Here is a 14,357-nt window from a genome sequence, read left to right as displayed (position 1 = left end):
CTTGGGAGATGTGGTAGTGGAGGAAAATTCCACCTGACCCCTCCCCTCCTGGAAGAGAAAGGTCATAGAAGGGAAAGGCTAATTAACATTCCTTAGACCAGAGGAGTTTGGGACTGACCTGTTGGGGGGGGTAGGGGGTGGGGGGTGGGGGCGTGGAGGGTGGGGGGCAGAGCACATGGTCAATGCACGTTGGCCACGCCCAGACAAGGGAGGTCCTTGCCGCTTCATTCCCTAAAAACCAATCAGTTTAAAAAGTCACACTGTTCTGCCAATCATACTGTGCCTAATGTCTGCTGCCCCTCTATAAAAGCTCACTGAACAAGCGAGCTGCGCGTGGTTGGCTCTCCTCTTGAGATGCAGGATGGCACCAGCCTGCTGGAACATTAAAATTCCTCTTTTTTTTTTTTTTTGCAGTGGTTCTCGTCTCTGTGTGGTTCATTCAGGGGGGTCTCTGGTAAATGAAGGCTCTGCTGGCTAGAGTCTTACAGTAACAGCTAGACTTCTGTGTCATTTCCTTCTTCCCTTTTGTTACAAAATACCTGAACATTTTCATGGCCTCACTTATGGAATCCTTCAGGATGTACACTCAAGATCTATTTTAGACCACTAGAAATCCTATACTGCAAGCCTTACATATGTGTAGTAGCATCCTACATACATATGTATTAGAATATATATTTATTAAAAAATATATATATATATTCATTACATATATATGAAGCTGGAAGTGTAGCTCAGTGATGAAGTGCTTACTTAGCACTGGTTTTAATTTGTGGCACCTCAAAATAAACAAGTACGCACACACATCCTGCTAGAGCAATGCCTGTGTCCTTTCTTCTCTTAAGTCATTTCAGAGGTCTCTCTTCCTCTGTCTTTGCCTCAGTAATGTCAGGTCTCATGAATGGAGACAAGGTGGTGGGGAGAAAGGAAGCTTTTCTTGCTGCCACCCCAGGCTGAAGCAATTTGCACCCAGGACCAACTGTTCACCTATTTCCTTTTTGGTTCAAGAAAGTCTCTGGCTTTTACTGCCTTTTCAGCCCGTCTATGTCACACAATTTAAAACAGGCCACCTTTTACATAAGTACAGTTGATTTCTGATGCAGAAGGTGGCCAGTGGGAAAGAAAGCCATACCTGGCAGAGTGATGGGGGCTAGTGTAACCTCCGAGACTCATACAAAGCAACTGCTCAGAGAAACTGGCCACTCCCCTCTCCACAGGCCCATGCTTTCAGTTTTCCTCTGCATAAGTTAGCTTTGTATTTAGGAAGACAGCTGATTGATGTTACTTTGGTCTCTGATTTTTTTAAAGTATAATTTTGTACTAGTTATGGGAGGCCTGTATATATAGCACAAAGAAAATTCTTATAGTAGAAATAGCCAAAGTTCTGGCGGTTCCTGTTGACCCTTCCATGAGAGAGAAGATCTGTTTCTCCTCTCTGTCTCTGTCTCTGTCTCTCTCTCTCTCTTTTTCACATACACACACAAACACACGCACACACACACACTCACGCACACACACATACACTTTGTTACTGTATCTGTAGTGCCTAGACCTGGCAAGGTAATTGCTAAGAAACACATGTTGCATGACGTTATATTTTACTGGGAATGGGAGGGTATACTAGCCAATGTTAACCTAAGGAAAGGCTGAAAAAAAATCACAGAAGAATTGGACTTGTTACACCATTTTGCCCAAGGCAACTTTCTGTGAATTAGGTAAGGCAGGGAATGATAAAACCCTTGTTATCGATACCTGGTATTCTCAGTCAAGTGGGTGTAATATAGGCAACCCTTTGATCTGCCCTGGCTCCTCTACCTGTGGAGGTGGGGCTCCTGGGAAGCCTTTGGAGCAGACCTGCCTGTACAGAGAAACAGAGGTAACAGGATGCTGTGAGGTTTAATCCAACCTGATACCAGAAAGAACTCAAAGGTGACTCAGAGTCTAAAAATGTGTTGTGCAAACAGACTGGGTGCCAAGCTCCTGGGTAATTTGGCTGGGCCGGAACAGGCTCCTGAATGAGGAAAGTCTCCATTCTCATAACACAGGCTCCAACAAAGAGCCAAAGAATACCTCAGCTGCTCGACTTTCTCAACCAATCATAGGAAGAAGACACTTCTCATTTCAACAAGGAAAGTCCAGAGAGATAACATAATTCATGGAAGCCTCACACCTACCCAAACTGGAAGACCTTACCTGCTTCCTCAGTCTCCAGGACAAATGTACATTCACTACATCAATGCAGAGAGATTTTCTAGAAGGAATTTTCCCAGTGTCTGTCACCTTACATGGTAAAACTTACAGTTAGAGCCCACCACAGCCATGTACCCAGAAAGATAAGACCAATCTCTCCTATTTCTTTAGATGAGGCATAGCCTTTCTGCCTGTCTTCCTTCCTTCCTTCCTTCCTTCCCTCCTTACCTTTCCTCCCTCCCTCCCCCTCTCTCTTACTATCTCTATCTTTGTATCTGTTTCTGTCTCTCTCTGTCTCTCTCTGTCTCTCTCTGTCCCTCCCTCCCTCCCTCCCTCCCTCCCTCCCTTCCTCCCTCCCTCTTCCACCTTACAGTGAAGCACAGGCTAGCTTTGAACTCAAAACCCTCCTGCCCTAGCCTTCTGAGTGCCAGGATTACAAATTCCACCCACCTTCCTCATGAATCTTTAGATGAGGTAATAAGACCCTTAAAACCCCCTCTGAGCTAGCTGTCCAGATGTCAAAACTTTGAGCAGAACAGTTTTGATGTTCCATGGCAACAAGTCTCCATGAGAAGATTCCCAGGTACCAGACACATGTGACAAAGTGTTAGTCTCTGAGGTGTGCTGCAGATACAAGGCAGGCTCCAAGACACACCCAGACAAGAGAACAGAAACTTACTGCAGGCTCAGCACTTAGAGCAGCTTCTAGACTGCTCAACCCATGCTCCAACCCTGTCACCCTCCCATATCACACAGACATACTAGCAGTCAGACAGACAGACACACACACACACGCACACACGGTAAAATCAGTAATACTCAGTAAGTTTATCATCAGAATCCTAACCAGCGGCTCTCCTTTCTAGCCCACACACTTCTCCATCTGATGTATCAACATGGTCCTCACAATCTAACCCCCAGCCCCAGCCAAAATGCACACAATCAGTATTTAGAACAAATAGTTCCTGGTGTACGGTGGATACTTCAAAATATTTGCTGGGATGACAGCTGCAAAAATGCAGATTTGCTAAAAACCCCACCAGCTGGCCGTCTCTCTGAGGGAAAGCAACGATAACCACTATAAACAAGGAGGAAGCACACAAGGCCACAGCATCCCTTCTAGTTAAAACTGTAGCTTACGAATCGTTTCATACACTTAAGAATAGGATTTTGGCATTTGCATCACCCTGGTGGTGTGTTTCCTGTGTAGAGAGACCTCCTTGGTTCCTACAAAGGACATCACTCTGAGAGCCACCATTCCTGCTAACAAATAACCATGATCTCGTCCACAGAATCAGTCTTCCTTAATCAAACAGATCTTGATTTTCCTGACATTTGCATCAATGCTCTGTCTGAAAGTCAGAAAAGGTAAACAAGTTTGCTTTGAAAAGTTGTATACATCTTTTCGTATGTATGTGTGTGTGTGTGCACACTTGTCAAGGGAGGAAAGATAAAGGCAGAAGATGACAGAGAATCATCAGGAAGAATGGAGGTCCCGGACAGCCACTCCCCATCTGGGAAGTCTCTACTTAGCCTCTAGCATTTCCCTTTTGCTTTTCCTCTGTGTCCCTCCAGAGTGACTATCTGCCTTCCTCAGGCAGGAGCTGTCAGAAGGCCTGCCCAAGATCTCAGCCAATTGCCCATCTGGAGCTAGCTTTCTGGCTACCAGTGACACTGCAAGTCTGGCCTTATCCATTAATAATCACCAAAATTGTGTGAGGAGAGCCATGTTTAGACAGCACACACCTCACTAAGCCAGGCTTGGGGCTAGACAGGGAATATACGCAATGACTCATTTGTGGGGAGAGAGCCCGGTCAGCTAGGCTGCCGGGAAGTGACAGGGAAGCCAAGCTGAGAGCGGAAGCTTCGCCCCTCCTGTCCATCCTTAACCACCCTTTTCACATCATCCATCCTGTCTGTCCTTCAGTTCCCGTGTTCAATTCCCGTGTTCTAGGTACATGGGATGACCTCCCTCTCTCCAGATGTCACTTGTTTTCCCCTCCGGGCTTTTACACGTTGTCGCCTATGCTTATCATGCTTTCCCCTCTGTTCTACTTTCATGCGTCCAAGTACAACCAAGCTTTTCTTCCTCTGTGAATCGCTCTCTGCTTTCCTTTCCTACAGGGAAGTTCTTCGTATAAAAGGTAGATTTTACATCCCGGTAGCTCTCAGGAGCCCTAGTAGATTTGGAGCGCTTGAAGGCGGGAAGGGTAGTTTGCTCCTCTGTGTATCTCCTTTACCCTCTGAGGGATTGGCATACATAAGTGTGACACGGGATAGGAGAAGAAGTAGACACGGTGCCATGCTCGGCACCGGGTCAGTAGAACCAGCTCATGCTGGAGGCGATCCTGTGATGCTTTGTCCAATTTCTGACCTCTCAGAGTCTGAAAGGATCCTTGCCCAATATGTGCTGTAGGAGCCGGCACTGAGGTTAAAGTTTGGAGGGGCTCAGGGGGTGGGAGAATGATGGCTCCCTTGTTCAAAGCACTTGGGCATGTCACCTGCAATTTCCCTAGCTCTCTGGATAAAATGTTGTTTATCTTATAAGTAGTTTGATGGAAGAACAAACAAACAAAATACGAAACAATAATAACACCCCCCCCAAAAACACACAACAAATGCAATCTAGTACTTGTTTGCAGATAACCTTGTATTTCCGCTCCAGTATTGGATCTCGAGGAGGGCCCAAGCTCAGGATGGCTAGCCTGGTTTGGGCAGGTGGGTGGTGGGGGGAAGTGGAGGTGGAGGCTCCCTAGTAGATTTTTGTCTTTCATGCAAGAGTTGGCAGAGGATGAGTTGGGGCAGAGGAAGGCGAGGAGACTACTCTTTGAGAGGAATTGAAATGGTGCTCAGACAGCTCATCTCCACAGTCCTCAGGCACTTACAACTAGTGGAGGAGAGAGAAGGCTAGCATAGAGCATGGTGCTGGGAGAAGGAGTGGGCTACCCACCAACCTCCAGCTCAGAGAGGCTTTTCTCTCACGGAGATCTATTATGACTTTTGAAAGCACATAAGTGCTTGAATGGCTTCGATTCTCCACGGCAAAATTTTGTTTTGTTAATAAGTTCAATTGATGCACTCAATGCTCATGTTTTGTGCATTTGAGAACGCTATCAAGTCATGCAAGGAGACTCGGTGCCCCTTCATCTCAGAATGAATCTGGCCTTGGGTTATTCTACCAGCCCTACATCTAAAACCTTCCATCCACTAAATCAACAAACAATAAAAATATAGAAAAACCTATCAGTTGTATGTTCAAGTAAGAATTTCTCATGGAAATATTGATGGTATTTTGTCTATTCTAATCATATATGCTTACTGAATAAAATATGGCTGATAAATGCTAAAAAGAATTATACAATAATTAATGTTTTTATCCTGGTTCCCTTTTGTCTGGGGCTGAAACTACAGGAGGAAGAATGGAGGGGGTGGTTCACAGGAAAATCAAACTTTTATTCTGGATGTCGGTTGCCCCAGATGTGTGTCTACATCGTAGTCATGGAAGAGATTTTATTGCTAGGCCTTTCCATTATCCCAACAGTTCAGCTTGTGGCACTGTTGGTGTGGGGAGACCCTTAGTATTATGTTTGTCTGTATATGTATGTGTGATATTTTAGGGAAGGGGACTCATGACTTTTCTGAGATTACACAAAAAAATCACATGTGTCACGTGGGGAGACAGCTTAGTAAATAGTCTGCTGTGTAAACACAAGCTTCTGAGAACTTGTATAAAAAGCCACGCACGATGGGGCAAGGTAAACACATGTAACCCTAGCCCTAGGTACTGGGGAGACAGGTTGACACTGAAGCCAAATTTAGCCAGGCAATCTTAGTAAACTTGATGAACTTCCAGTTTTAAAACAAAAGGCAGAAAATGGTTGAATACAGATACCCAATATCTACCTACACTAATAAGTACATATGCTATCCCACACAGCCTACAGCCCCCCATCATATATGTATACACAGGTACTTTCTTTGTTATTTGTTGTTGTTTGTTTGTTTTTGAGAATTAAGGCCAAAGCTCTTAATTCAGAGTGGGGTCCTCTAAGAGTTCCAATTGGTGGTACCTTGACTTCCCTGAAGAACTGTGTTGAGCTGAGGGTGTCTTTTAAATGTGACAGGCAGAGGCAAATGAAAGGAAGCAAATGTGCCTCTGTTCTTAGCTTGTCCAGGGTGCCAGCTTTCTTCTTTGCTCAGAAGTCTCTGTTCCTAAGCTCAGCTAGTGCACAATATGTTTCCTGTGCAGCCACATAGAAACATGTTCCTGGCCCTTTCTGCTGTCGCTTTTCTCTCCCAGGAGTGTCAGCCTGTATCTCTCCTTCTCTAAGTCAGCATCTGTCCAGCTGTGGCCAAAGCTTGAGGGATGATGGTAGAGTTTAGAGAGCAGAATGTGTCACTCTGGTTTGCAGACAGAGGGATACAGAGCTCATGCATGACTAAAGTTTCAGCTGCAGATCTGCTCAGGAAGAGGAAATGACAGGACCCATCACTCAAAGATGGCTTCTCTTCTTGCAGTGAGTATTTAGAAACACTGACAAAGGGACACTTTCCCCTTTGGTTCTGGGTAATGAACAGTGACTTCATCTGTGTGCTGATTTACCTGGAGATAGTAATCGCCACCCTGGGAGTGAGGAGGCATTTGAAATATCCTAATCAGGCATCCACATTCCACGAGTGGCTAGGTAGCATTTGAAATGCCCTAATTAGGGATCAACCCTCTCGAGAGTGTTGCTTAGCGCCTCAAATATTATTGCTAAAATGTACACCACAAAAGGTGTATTCATCTGCAAAAGACAGAAGTGAAACTTTCCTTCTGGGAATGGGTGGTATTCTGGAGATGCAGTTAGCTGGAAAGATTTGTATCTCTGCCACCCTTGCTGTCCGAGGTTTAAAGATTAAGACAATAGATAGCTCCAGGGATAGATCAGAGTTCCAGAGCACATGCCTCAGGGAACTCTGAATTCCCCTTGACCTCTACTTTCCAGAGAAAGTCTGGAGTCATGGCTTTAGATTTATTTGTTTGTTTATTTATTTATTTCCACTGCAGCTTGAGTGTTTAGTATAAGGTACTTATTAGATGTGTGAGGACAAAACAGAACTAAACCCTGACAGAGGAAATGACAGTTCCTGCCTGCCTCTAAAGCTTACTCATCTACTGAGGTGCAGAGGGCAGTGGTGGAAATGTAGGTCCTCACCCATTACTAACTGTTTGAACTCCCTCTTCCATTCAAATTAGGGCTTGAAGAAATGTAGGATAAACTGAGGCCTCAGCATATGAACATGACGTCAGTTTCTCCCGTTCTGTTTATAATATTAGGAGTTATCCTAGCTAAGGCAGTTTTAATGTGGAAGACCTGCATCACTTGAACAGAGCTACCAGAGCCCATCAGCAGGCTTCCCTCTAACTATCTGTGCTCCTGCTGTGCTGGTGCTGCCTGTGCACAGTCCCACAAGTGCAGAGCACACATGCCATTCTCATTTCTTTCTTTGCACCCTTCATATACACTGTTTTCTTGGCTGGAAGCATTCTCCCAAACAGTGTTCTGCTACTTGATGACTGTGTGAACTTGAGAAGGCACTTACTATTTCAAAACCTTCAGATCTCCATTTTTCTGATCTATAAAATGGGAGGAAATTAGTGCATACAGAATTCCCTTTAGATTATTCATGCTTTTTTCCAATTCTTTTCTTTCTTATGTATTTATTTGTATTTATTGACAGTGTCTCATGTAACATAGGCTGGCCTTGAGCTCATTTGCAACTCAGAATGACCTTGAACTTCCCTGATCTTCCTGTGTCTGTCTCTGCTGTGCTGGCATGTTGGGATTACAGGTATGTATCACCAAGCCCAGTTTATGAGGTGATGGGGCTCAAACCCAGAACTTTGTCCATGCTATACAAGTACTCTACCATTACTGAGATTATACTATGAGGACATGTGCCTACACATGAGAAATTCAACCATTGTTGTAAGCTTATGTTTTTCAAAACCTACTCTAATAAGTGTTCTTAAATGCTTTAACCCCCCTTCTAGCCCACCATCCACCAGAGGTAGTTGAAAGGAAAGATTAATAGGGCAAAGGAAACTGTAGACCTGTTTAGAAATAGTTCTTTGGGGAGATTCCAATTTTCACTGTCAGGATAGCAGAAGTTCAGTTCATATGAATCAACAACGTAGCTTGATCCACTTACAAACAGCATTCATGAATCAACAATGGCAGTTTGATCTAGAAGAAACTTCGAGGTTCTGCCAATCATCCTGTCTGCAGAAATGGCAATAAATCACCAGAACACCACCAGAAGTTCTTTGGTGCATTTCTCTCTACAAAGTCACAATAAATGATGATCAGGGAAGAAGGCAAGATGAACCAATGCTACAGTGTCATCAGTAAAGATGAGCGAAAGCTAACGAAGACTAGCTAAGAGTGGCAAGGCAAACCAATGCCACAGACTCATCCACTGACTGTTGGGTTATACTTATAAACTTTCCAAACATCACGTGTCCTCTCAAGCATCCACTCTAGCAAAACATCACATGCCCTTTTCCCAGGCTGCTTTCAGAAAAACACCACCTGTTTGTTCTCAACAAAACATCCTCCCAAATGTCTGCTTCGGCAAAAAACTTCCTCTCATAAGACAGTTTCCAGAAGAACATCACGACACAACTGAGCCTCCAAAGGTATCAGAAATTTCCACTTCATATTGTTGTCGTAGTTTTTAGTGAATATAATCTAATTTGACCATAAAAATGTATTTTAAGAACCTTTGTTCTACTCCCCAACATTTTAAATCAAAACCAAGTCTCCTGTCCTTGCTTTGTGTTCTCATAAAGTCTGGTCAACTTGTGTGGAAACACCATCTTCCATAGTCAACTTCTTTCTCTGTGTTAATTTCTGTCTAAATTCTATTAGCTGTTCAAGGGCAGGACTATGCCTTGTCTCTTTTTTCTAACACTCACTATACAGTAGACATTTAATAAGTATTTAATATATGAGTAAACAGATATGCAAATTCATTAGGGATGTATGGCTTCATGAAGTGACAACTCAGAGGGAGTTTTTAGGGTTGTCAATGGCAGTCAGATGGCAAGGAGAGGCAAAAAGAGTAAACTAGTGTGAGCAGGAAATTAAAGCTAGGTTAACAAATGTTAATACTATAGCAAACCGCTTCATCAACTGGTAAAAAGATATCTATCTCCATCACTCCTTGAGGAGAAATACCATTTTGTGAAATACAGTGTCATGTGAACATTTGGACTCTGCTGCATATTGAGTCTATATTTTAATATCCATACACTCTTCTTCTAAGTACACATTTTAGTTTTTAAAAAAATTATTTATATCTCACCTTATCAATTTTATACTAACTCTTACGCTTTTGTAGCTAATACCCAACACAGTTTTATTGATAAGATGATATCTTCTGTGAGACTTGTGCTTGGCTATTGATAAAGCAGAGTGATTGTAAAGTATTCACACCAAATTGTCTTATTTTACTTCTACTTGCTAAAAACACATGGATTTCTGGGGTGGGCATTTTGGTTTTAAAATCAGAATATCTTTTTTTTAAAATTTTTTTATTGGATGTTTTATTTACATTTCCTATGTTGTCCCCTTACCCCATCCCCCATCCACCCAGGAACCCCCAATCCCCTCGCCCCTCCTCCTTCTTCTCTGTGGATGTAACCTCTATCTACCCCCCAACTCCCACCTCCCCACCCTCAAAATTCCCACCCCCTGGGGCGTCCAGCCTTCATGAGGTCAAGGTTCTCTTCTTCCACCTATGCCCAGCAGGGCCCTCCACTCTTACATATCCAGCTAAAGCCCTGTATCCCTCCCTAAGTACTCCCAGGCTGGTGGTTTAGACCCTGGGAGCTGTGGTTGGTTGGTATTGTTGCTCTCCTCATGGTGCCGCAAATCCTTTCAGCTCCTTCAGTCTTCACTCTAACTCCTCCATTGAGAACCCCATGATCAGTTCAATGGCTAGTTGTGAGCATCTGCCTCTGAATATGTCAGACTCTTGAAGGCCTCTGAGGAGACATCCATATCAGGCTCTTATCAGCATGCACTTCCTGACTTCCACATCAGCATCTACCTTTGGTGACTGCACATGGGATAGATACTCAGGTAGAGTGGTCTTCAGACGGCCCCTCCTTCAGTTTCTGTCCCTCACTTTGTCTCCATATTTGCTCCGTTGAGTGTTTTGTTTCTCCTTCTAAGAAGGACCGAATCACCCCCCACTTGGTCTTCCTTCTTTATGAGCTTCATGTGGCCTGTGAGTTGCATCTTGGGCATTTCAAGGTTCTGGGCTAATATCCAATAATCAGTGAGTGAATACCATGTGTGTTCTTTTGTGATTGGCTTACCTCACTCAGGATGATAATTTCTAGTTCCATCCATTTACCTAGGAACCTCGCGAATTCATTGTTTTTAATAGCTGAGTAATACTCCATTGTGTAAATATACCACATTTTTTGAATCCATTCCTCAGTTGAAGGACATCTGGGTTCTTTCCAGCTTTCCAGCTCCTGGCTATTATAAATAAGGCTGCTATGAACATAGTTGAGCATATGTCCTTGTTATATGTTCGAGCATCTTCTGGGTATATGCCTAGGAGTGGTATAGCTGGATCCTCAGGTAATGCTATGTCCAATTTTCTGAGGAACTGGCACACTGATTTCCAAAGTGGTTGCACCATCTTGCAGTCCCACCAACAATGGAGGAGTGTTCCTCTTTCTCCACACCCTCTCCAGCATCTACTATCACCTGAGTTTTTAATCTTAGCCATTCTGACTGGTGTGAGATGGAATCTCAGGGTTGTTTTGAAAATCAGAATATCTTTAAGCCCCAAAGACTAAACATGAGGTAAAGGCTGAGCTAAACTTTAAGTTCTCGGTATCACTAAATGCTGAGAAATACAAAAGTTCTCGAAAGAATAGTCAAACTCAAAATGAATCCATTTCTCAAACGCAGTGATCAATCAACTGTTGGAGAGAGATGGTCTCAAGCTACAACTGGATGCAGGATGTTTAACCAGAAATGGCTATGCTGCTTCCGGGGTAAGTCTCTTTACTCAGAGGGGCTCAGCAGGGGCATTGCAGCACACAGAAAGGCTTTAACATTTTTTAAGACATTTTTTTTCATGTGATATATTTTGATCACATTCTTTCCCCTCTTCCAACTTCTCCCTGATCCTCCTTATATCCCTACCCACCTAACTTTCTGATCTCATTCTCAAAACAAAAACAAAACCTATGAAAATCAAAACAAACAACAAAACCCAATAAGACAAAAATTACCAAAACAAAACAAAAAAGGTCTCCATCCCATTCCAGACCAGCACAGGATACCAGGAGATCCAGTGCTCTCTCCTGGCTTGTCCTGGAGTATGGTTGATATGTCAAGTTGATACACCATTGCAGAACACTGATTTTCTTTTTCCCAACAGTTATCAATTGCAAATAACTTCTTGGTTAGGGCTAGGACTTTGTGTCTACCTTTTCTTCTCAGTGTTGAGGTTTTGATTGGTTTGAACCTGTTTAGGTCCTGTGTATGTTGTCACAGTCTCTGTGAATTCTTATGTGTATCAGTTCTGCTGTGTCTGGAAGACACTGTTTTCTTGGAGTTACCCACCACTGTTTGTTAAACTCTTTCTACCTCCTCTTCTGCATAGATTGCAAAGCCTTGAGGGGAGGGCCTTGAGGGGAGGGCTTTGACATCCTATTTAGGACCGAGTGCTCTAAAGTCTCTCACTCTCTGCACATTGCTCAGTTGTGGGTCTCTGTGTTAATCACTACCTATTGAAAGAAGACGTTTTCAGAGAAACTTTTGGTTTCATGATTATATAGCAAATAGATTTAACTCACTCATCTGCAATATATTTTATTTTTATGATCAAAATCAGATGATGGCCTCATGGGATTAAGCACTCAGTAACTTTGGTCCTAAACTTCTTTGGAAAAGCAAGATGGCTTTTAACACAAGGGAAAGAGCTGGATTCTTCCCATATTTATATCCCAGATACTCTTTTTTATTCCTGGTTTTCTTTGTACATCAGCTGATACAGATATGGTGACCCTCTAAGACAGGGTAGAAAGCATTCCTTCTGATGGCTGAAGCCCAAGCCTCTTTTTGGCACATATAGATTGTAGAATGCATAACAAGTTAGTCTGCTGGAATGTGACACTTGAGTGAAGTAGATCTGACAATTACCCAACTGCCTCCTTGTCTTGTTTACAGGAGAAAAGCATTGGCTCTATCTGGACTCCACTTGTAACCATGGAGACAAAGTCTACTGACATTCAGTCCTAAGAACTGTCTTGACTTTTACAAAAGTTAAGTGTGCTGTCGCTCTTCAGGATAAATGTGAAAAACAACCACACTGAGATTGCCTTAAGAAATTAATGAATAGTCAAGAGGCTTCATAACCTTTACATCAGCAGTTGTCAACCTGTGGGTTGCATAGGGGCTAAATATCAGATATTTACATTATGATTCATTACAATAGCAGAATTATAGTGATTTGCACACCCTTCCCCCATCCCTGCCTCTTGAAACTATGGTAGGCAGGAGAGATGGTCCTGAGATGGTCATGAGAGTGGGAGAGCTCTGCCCCTCATTGGTAGAAGCATTTGGGAGAACAGGGCTTGTACGTCACCTGGGCAACACAGTAGAGCTGACCAATGGTGGTGATAGCCTCAGTATGACAGAGCCAGTCCCACAGCTTGTCTGCTGAGCAGTTGTATAGGCAAGGGAGAGATGCTCTCCTTTGAGTCCTTGCCACCTATAGTAGACAGAAGAATTGACCCCAGGGTTATGAGAGTGGAAGAGCTGACCCTGCCCTTCACCAGCTGCAATACTCAGGAGAGCCAGCCCTGTACCTTACCTGGGCAGCACAGTAGATGAACTGCTAGAGTGCCTGAAGGAGTTAGTCCTACAGACCCAAAGCTGCAGGATCTCCATGACAAAGGACAACATCAGGATATCTGAGAGGAACCCCAGTAAGGATCCAGTATTGATAGTGTAGCAGAATTTGGAGGCCTTGAACCAGGCCAATGATTCATTGCAATAAACATGTGCAAGTGAGTAAGTGTGGACAGAAGGTCTACTGTGGAACTCACAGTACACACTACAGCTTTCAAAATGAGATTTTCTCTTTGGATAGATGTAAGTTTTCATTTCCTATTTAAAAAGTATATATGTGACATCAATTGAAAAACAAAAGGAAGTGGGAGCTGTGGGCATGGGAGAGATTGATATAATTGTTCTTTCAAAAATATTTATTTATTGTATGTATATGAGTACACTGTAGCTGCCCTGAGACACACCAAAAGAGGGCATCAGATCCCATTACAGATGGTTATGAGCCACTATGTGGTTTCTGGGAATTGAACTCAGGACCTCTGGAAGATTGGTCAGTGCTCTTATGCTCTGAGCCATCTCTCCAGCCTGATGCAATTGTATTTTAATTTCAAAGAAAAATTTAAAAAATATTTCCCAGTTGGAGCAATGACTCAGCAGGTAAACACCATGAGTTGAGCAAGCCTGATGACCTGAGTCTGAGCCACAGAACTGGACATGCAGCACACACCTCACAGAACCCACTGTAAAGAGCTGGACACACCAAAAATCTCTTACCTAGAGCTGGGAGGCAGAGACAGGAAAGCCAACCAGAAACAGAGAGGCAGCTAGCCTGGAGTCTGATGAACAGGAAAAACAACAAGGGAGACCCTCCCCAAACAAGGTGGGAGGTGAGAAAGGGTCCCAGAATGTCCTCTGACCTCCACAAGTGTAGTTGGACAATATGCACAATCACAGCTACTAAATAAATGAATTAAATATTTTTTCTTTTAAAAGGTTTCTCTCTCTCTCTCTCTCTCTCTCTCTCTCTCTCTCTATATATATATATATATATATATATATATATATATATATATATATATATTCTATCTTGGTCTCAATCTCCATCTCCATCTCTATCTATATAGTAAGACAAGGAGGGTACAAAAAGAAGAAGAGGAGGAAGAGGAGGAAGAGGAAGAAGAAAAAGAAGTAGTAGCAGAAGAAGGAGAAGAGGAAGGGGAAGGAGAAGGAGAAGGAGGAGGAGGAGGAGGAGAAAAAGAAGAAGAAGAAGAAGAAGAAGAAGAAGAAGAAGAAGAAGAAGAA

Source organism: Grammomys surdaster, unplaced genomic scaffold (assembly GCF_004785775.1).
Source record: "Grammomys surdaster isolate TR1022 unplaced genomic scaffold, NIH_TR_1.0 146, whole genome shotgun sequence".
Lineage (NCBI taxonomy): Eukaryota > Metazoa > Chordata > Mammalia > Rodentia > Muridae > Grammomys > Grammomys surdaster.
Note: the sequence above shows the minus strand (reverse complement) of the source record.